Consider the following 8,347-nt stretch of genomic DNA (forward strand, 5'->3'; position numbering starts at 1 on the left):
ATTTATATTCCCTCACATGCAGTATGCATTCATCTCTTCTCCCATATCCGTCAAGATCTCATCATATTATGAACCAGCCTGAAGTCCAGAAGTCATCTCCTAAATAGGGTCCAGATGGGCATGAGCTTCTTTGATACAATTCTTTCTGTATCATTCTTCTTATTCAGAATGCCTGGGAACTAAACAGATGAATTATCTGTCTTTCCCCCAACCCCCAACATTTAATGGTGTGTCAGGGTTCGAATAACATTTCAGCCAGCAAAGAGTTCTCAAAGTAAGAAAGAACCTTAATGTAAAGATTAAAGCCAGAGTGGGATTATAAAACGTTAAGACTTCAAGAGTGTGGCTTTGTTAAGACTTCAAGAGTGTGGCTTTATTTCTGAGTTTTCTGTTCTCTTCCTTTGGTACATAATAGAGTCCTTCACATATCCTCCAAATTTCACTCAAATGCAGAGAAATTCACTCTTTAGTGCACCTCTCTCCTTAATCTTTTTGTTGTAAACTTCTTTTAGGTGGTAGGCTCAACTTTCTGCATAGATATCACCTTAGCAAGATCATCAGCTTCTAAGGTATATGTTCTATTTTGCATGTTACCACAGATAATTCTAGTACTATAGTATAACTCTCCTTACTACCAGTTTTCAATAACATTTGTCTTATTCTTCTTTAATACATTACTGACAATGTCCTTAAGGCCCTTTAAACTTTTCCATATACTCTACTGAAAGCCCTACCTGTTTAATGAATGGTCTCCTCAAGGGCCTTACAGAATTGATGGAATACTGTGTTCCAAAACCAATGCCACATTCTTTAGATTATTATTGAAAGAATGTGAAAACATACCTTTTTCTGTAATTGATTAGATTTTGACATGAAGCCCAGTTCTTATCAATGAAACGTAACCCAAAATATACTACTGAGGTATTTAGAAAAAAGTGTCTTTTTGTTTTGTTTTGTTTCCAATTTTGTTATGGGGGAAAAAAAGTCATTTGTTTTATATTTCTGTTGAATCTTTTAATAGAAAAAATAAAATAACTGGTACTAAAACAGGCTTATTACATGTTTGAAGAAACACTGTAGAGTTACAAAAAGAGAAAAACAATAAGTCTGTCTGGATTCTTGATGATGTCTTTGATCTCCTTAATGAATCAGTCTTGGAATAGCCCTACCTTGAATCGCTTGGAGGAACCAATGGATATTACAAGGAAGCTAAATCTCACCTACACCAGTTATTGTGTAATACACCCGGATCTCTATTTTGTAAGTATAAAAGGAGGTAATGATTTCCAAGAAAAAGGTCTTTTATGAGCAACAAAGGAGATGCTTTTAGTAAAGCACCTTGCAAGTCTTATCTGCTGAAAAGTTTTTAATTCTCTTTCCTCTATGAAATATTTCCTCTACCTACTGGTGAAAGTTACTCAGGTCTTTACATAACATTTGGCCTCTGTTTGTGGAAAATATTCTTGGTTTTATTTGTGATTAAATTATATTCTGTTAACATTATACTTCAATAGTTAAAATTATATCTGATTTAGCCTGTGTATGCTCCATATCCTACATTACCTGTATATTCTTCATATCCTTCAGTGTTCTTATATTAATCTCAGTTTAAGGCCCATAAAATAACTTAAGAAAGTAACATAATTTAGAAAGTATCAAAATCTAAGGAGTTTGGCCATTCACTGAATTGGGAAAACTGCCCTTTGAATAAACACTTTAAAGTTACCAAAAGTGAGCCTAAAAATTTGTAATACTTATCTTAATGTCAATAAGATACTTTCTTACTTGAAGAAAGTAGAGAAGAAGGGATAATATATTGGGTATCTTTCGTGTTCTGCTTTATATTTTTTTTCAGCTCAGCATTCACTCTGACCATTACAATGGCAATCAGCTTTTTTCAGGAGTAAGATGACTGTACTATCTACATCTTGTACCACATATTTCTCAATTTCAGCCCCAAGGATTTGCTAACACCTCACTGTGTAATTAAACCCTAAAGTCACCCAAATTAGCACACAGTTAAGACCCAGAGTTGGTCCTGAGCAACTTGCATATACAAAAAGCCCTCCCTATATGAAGATTTCCAGTCCCATGAATACTGTATTTGTGAATCGCATTTGGTTAAAAAAAAATCTGCATGTAGGTAGACCTGCACAGTTCAAAGCCATGTTGTTCAAGGGTCAACTGTACTACTATATTCCCTGGTGGTAGATTGGGTTAAGACGCAAGAAGAAAATGAAGCACATGCTGTAGCATCGTAGCTACTAATGCACACTGGCTGCAGCTTGGAAAGGGGTTTGAGTGGAAAGTGAAGCACTGGTTTATATAGGAGCCGTGACATCTGACCATGCATGGGGGGCAGCTGATAATTAAAAGCACTGTGAGTGGACTGGCTTTTGCTAAAGAGTCTCAAGGCCATACAAACGTGAGAAAATCAAGCTAGTGAATTGTCAAGTAAAAGAATGTTGTGAAAATCAAGGTACTCCTATGTCAGCATGTAGAAACACTCTTATCTCCTTCATCTGCAGAAGTGGACCTTCTGAAAATTTGGTCCAAGATTTAATTTTAAGGGCAAATAACAACAAAGGTGCAAAATGTACAGTGCTGGCTTGTCTCATATGTCCAAATATGAGTCCTGGGTGTGAAAGATGAAGGAATTCTGTGACAAAGGTATGGATGTGTGAATTTCCCTAATAAACATGAGTCTTCTGATTTCTCTGAAACTTATAAACCAAAAGAAATGCCTTATATTTTCTTAGTCATATTTTAATTCAAACATTTCTAGGGCAATCAGCATTTAGCCACTGAAATGCTGTATCACTTCGCCTCAGACGGACCTGTCATCTGTCCAAAAGCTTCCCTGACACCTTAGGGTTGGACACCCATGAGAAACACTGGAAACTTGGGCACAAACAAATTCAAAAGTATGAAAGGTTCGCTACCCCATTAGGCAATTCTTGATCAATGGGAGAAGGAATCCATGAATAAAGAATCCTCTCAAAAATGCTCCCCTCTTCTGGATTTTAGGTGGATTATTCTTAACTTCATTCTACATGGCTTCTTAAAAGATGCCAAATGGATTGACACCCAGTTGCCCACACAAGTGGAACAGGTTGATACATATTTGTATTGACTCTTTCCTTGTATCTATTATTTCCTAGTCCTCCATTACTATTCCCTGTGATCATTTTCCAAAATAAACAATTTGTATGCAAGGCCTTAGGTAATGGTCTTTTTCTGGGAGACACCAGGAATAGACCCAGGCTAAAAATTAGAGACCTGTTTAAAGTTTATTAAGTATTTTAAAACACAAATTTATTTACCTGTCAAAAGAATAACTCAAATTTATAAACCCAGAAATGCCATGGTTCATCCATTTGGTCCTTGATATATCAAATCAAAAGAAATTGTTCCAGCCTCTGGTGTCTAACTTAATTACTACAGCATCTAGAAGAATACTCTGCCCGTTTGCTCAGTAAGCAGTTTTGAGAGCTCTTTTAAATAAAGATGTTCTTGTCCTTATCAATTTGTGTTGTGAATGGTTACTATAAATTACAACTGTCAAAAATACTAGGTATTTTGTTTAAATTACATAGCATGCCAATAAGTAAAAAAAAAACTGAATAATTTGAAAAAGAATCAGTAAAGGTAATAGCATTAGTTAAAAAACTTTAAAAAATGGAACATAGAGGAAAGGAACTGTAGTACTTTATATTTCCAAGGCAATAAGAATTAGTTAAGGCATACTTTTTCTAAGTATGTTATTTAGACATACAATTATTGTAATTCACTGTTTATAAGAGTTGGATTGTAAGTAGAGTGATTTTATTAGCCTTTACTGAGAAAGAGACTAGTCCTGTTATATTCTTAGCAATGAAAGCCCTTTGCCCTCAAATTTTGGCTTTTAATTTGAACTAATATTTTAAATTTTTTGATAAAATTGTTGGGATGATAAAAGTGAAGTTCAGCAGGGAAAATAATCTAAAGACCACCTAAATTTTGTCATGTTGAGACAAAACATATACTACCAAAGAAAGATAATTAATGCTAAATCTTTAGTATTTATAATTTTTGAAGTTCAATGTAAAAATATCAATGTTTTTATACTTTCTTATTAGATATAAAAATCCACACTGTACTGTAAGTACTTAGTACATTGTAAAGTTAGACCTATGACCTAACACATCTAATAGTATGTTAATTCAATTGCATGGTAACAGCTCAAGTTTTATTATGCAACATTCTGTTTGGCTCATTTTACCAATGAAACAAATGAATTATTTTCAAAATTCACTAAAAAACTATTGAAACAGAAGCATTTGTCAGATAAATAATTTTGCATAATCATTAAAATATTGGGTAAAATTAAAAAATTTAAAAATCATTAAGATTAAAATAATGTAGCATATTTATTAAGAAATTTTGTCAGATATATATATATAGAGAGAGAGAGAGAGAGAGAGAGATTATATGTCAAATTAAGGTGTAATCCAATGAAGCTAAAGCAAATTTTAAAATGTCCTGAACTAGCAAGTACAACAAGAGCTCTACAATTCTCTGGGCCCAAGAAAGCATTATCATTTACATAATGTGGGGCTTAGTCAATGTTAAGGACCATTTTATTCTCTCAGGCAATGTGAAGAAAATAAGATAAAGGAAGGGTAAGGAGGAAAACAGGAAGGAAAGAAACAAGCATCTCCAAGATGAATTGTGCATTGATCATGGGAATTTTAATACTGGGAAAATGTCTTTCATAATAGCTTTGGAGTCAATAAAGTAAAAAGCACAGTCTTAAGAGGAAGATTTCCTAACAAAGTGCTGGATGATTTCCACATGCTATTTGTTAGGAAGCAGCAACAAAGTAATAAGAAGAGTCCCTGGTTAGAACTCAGCTGAACAAAAGATGTAGCTTTCAAATTCCTAGAGTCTGGTGATCCCTGGACTTTAAAAATATTTTCAGTTTTTATTAAAGTATATATTGTCTGTGGCTTTTAATATACTATGTAAATTTTCACAACCTCAATTCGTTGTCCTTTCTTACTCAGGAGTCTTCAGGTTTTGTGGTCTTTTAAAGTAAAAATTGTCTTAATTTTAGACAATTTTAATAAATGAGAATAACCATGCCTTTTGATATTTTTTATTTGAATTAACTCCTACCCCACAATTATCTTAAGCCAAAGAAAGGTGATCATCATTCAAATATATTTTTTAAAACATATACTTATTTAGATAATTCCCATATTTTCCACTTTAAATTTTAAATATATGACAAATTTAACACATTTAAAAGAAATCAGTATTTAATTGAATTTAACTTTTGAAACAAAAACAAGTCAAATTTTATTCATGCTAACTACAAAACTACATGTCTGCCATGCAACAGTTTGTTATAAATAATTTAGAGCTTTTCAAGTAGCCACAGCTCACCACATTATTTTTCCTCTTTAGCTGAATTATCTAGTCATCTCAGTATAATAATTGGTCTGTGAAAAAAACACAAAAATATGTGTAAATAAATTATATCTACCATTAGTAAAATATACAAATTGAATTAATTTTGAAATTTATATTACGTATAAATTGTATTTTTGAACACAAAGAGACATATGCACTAACATTCTTCTTTGTTTTCATTTCAACTGGAGACCGGGTCTTGCTATGTTACCAGGCTGGTCTGGGACTCCTGGTCTCAAACAATTCTCCCTCCTCAGCCTCCCAAAATGCTGGGATTGTTGGTATGAACCACCATGCATGGCCCATTCCTTTTTGAACCCTGAAAATTTGGGTAGGAATTAAAGTTGTAGATTACTCAGTTTGATGTTCTACTGATATTTTTTGCATATTCTAAACACTGATATAGAACTGCAGTGGAGACTTATGTCTTAGTCTGTTTTGGGTTGCTGTAAAGAAATGCCCAAGGCTGGGTGATTTAGACAGAGAATGGGTTTATTTAGCTCATGGTTTTGCAGGCTATGTGTGAAACAGAGTAGAAGCATCTGCTTCTGATGAGGGCTTCAGGCTACTTCCATTCATGGCAGAGGAGGAAGGGGAGTCAGTGTGTAGAGATTACACGCAAGAGAGGAGGCAAGAGAGAGGGGAGGTGCCAGGCTCCTCTTAACAATCAGCTCTACGGAAAACTAACGAGTGAGAGCTCATTCATCACCCCCTCCCAGGGAGAACATTAGTTTGTTCATTGCAGATCCAGTCCCATGATGCAAGCATCTCCCATTGAACCCCACCTTCAACACTGGAGATGTAATTATAACATGACATTTGAAGGGATCAAACAAACCAAACTATAGCAACTCAATATAAAAATAATTCAAGTGAAACAAAAATGTAGAAGGAAAGCTTCAGGTATAATTTAGTAAAGATCAAATATCTGGTCAATGTTTAAAGGTAAGAATGCAAGCAAGTCTATACTGGGCATTTTTAACTAAAGACTAGAAAATATCCTTTTTAAATGGCACTTCTTTTTTCCTGAAGAAATATATTGCATATTTACCTATAAGAAAGGACTTAACAGAGCTTATTTCTCAAATAATTGGGATTTTAAATTTGGGATGACAGGTGTTTTAAGCTTATTCAAGGAGATAACAATTGAAGGACTGCATAGACTGAAATCTGTTGTCTTGCTAATCAAGACTATCCAATTGTGGAACTAAGAGACATATGCACTAACATTCCTTTTTTCACTATTTTTCTTTGCCACTTGCTTTTATTGTTTTCCTTTTCTTTTTGTCCACTTCCTCATTTTTGGTAACTATTTTTTTTTTTTTTTTTTTTGATTGAATGCGAGGATTTAATACCAATGCGGGCACAAGAATTTTTTTAAAAAAGGTCAGCGGGGAGGGATCATGAACACCTTGTTTTCAACAACTCCAACTCCTTCATACGTTATCTTCAGTTAGGCTGGCTGATCAGTGTGCTGATACTTTCTTCTACCTCTGACAGCGTCTTCAGAATTTGGTTGACTTTGACCTCATCAAATTTCAAACGTAGAAATTCAGATTTCTGTCCATATTTGCCTAATTCCAGCGCTATAATGGCAACAGGCGTGTGTATTTGAGCTGAATGCCTTGACTGAGACTTGCCATCAACTCTCCAGCTCAGGCCCCGAAGCCCGCTATTCCAGCGGCTCCGGTTCATGAGGCTCTCACGGATTTTTGTCTTGTGGCTCTTTCAGAATTTGAAAAGGACAGCAGCTTGGTCAGATGTGATCCCACCTTGCTTTTTGGTTTGAACAGTCAAGAATGCTTCCAGCTGGTTGAAATCCATGTCTGCAGATGCAATAGACTTAAGAATCCCCCTCATCTTTGCCAAAAAGGGACGGAACTCCTCGGGTGGCACCTCTGGATACAGCTGGCTCCGTAACAGCTGCTCTGTGATGCCGGGGTGCCCGTGGAAGGTGTCCCGGGCTAGCGCATTCAGCAGCCCGTTCAGGGGCTTGCCGCCCTCAAGCTCGCCCGCCGCCATGCTCTCTTGGTAACTACTTTCTATAATAAACTTCCTTGCTTGATTAATATATGAGCAAATAACACCATCAAATTGTTCAGCTTCTGACTCCTTTGGAATTTGGTCTGAGAATTTACATTTTTTTGACTGTCATGGAAGAACAATCATAGGCATACAGAAACATGAAAAATTATAAATCAAACAGACAAAACAAGAACCAGTAATAATCATGCATAATAAATAAGAGTAGAGCTGGGCAGATAAGAATTCGGTATTAGCGTTAGACCAAAGTACAGTTCAAATCTGGACACATCACCACCTGATAAGTGAGTACGAGAAAATTACTTAACCTTTTCCTGCCTCAAATTTTTTATATAAAAAATATATTAAATAATAGGGCTATATCATTAGGATTGATAAGAATTCAATGAGGTAATACATGCAACAGCATATATATATAATTTAGTGTGCATTATAATGTCAGCTACTCTGTTAGTAAATAAATGTTTAATAAAAATTGCCTTAACTGCTAATTCATCAGGCATCTGAACTTCAGTAAATCAAACATTAGTAATACAAATTTGAAAATGAGTGACATAAGAATGTCTATCTGGCAAGAAATAACAGAAAAACAAACACTTTAAGACAACTTTCATCAAAAGAGAAAGAGACAGGTAAGCCAATAGAATCATCAAGGCATAGTGAAAATCCTGACAAAGATTGTTGTATATAGCTGTCCCAGATCTCTTAATAGTGATGTTGATAACAGTGAGGATGATAATGATGATGATGATGATGAAGACATTGATGCTGTGTCTGCTGCTACAGAAGATGATAATAACAAGGGTAATAGTATAATGAACTGCTCATTATTACCTTGCAAAAGAATATA

General features: G+C 34.7%; 1 pseudogene; it reads right to left on the bottom strand.

Moving 5' to 3' along the window:
• Positions 1–6,886: 6,886 nt before the first annotated feature.
• On the bottom strand, positions 6,887–7,476 carry LOC111521821 (annotated as a pseudogene).
• Between the last annotated feature and the right edge of the window lie 871 nt (positions 7,477–8,347).

The sequence above is a fragment of the Piliocolobus tephrosceles genome, chromosome X, assembly GCF_002776525.5.
Source record: "Piliocolobus tephrosceles isolate RC106 chromosome X, ASM277652v3, whole genome shotgun sequence".
Lineage (NCBI taxonomy): Eukaryota > Metazoa > Chordata > Mammalia > Primates > Cercopithecidae > Piliocolobus > Piliocolobus tephrosceles.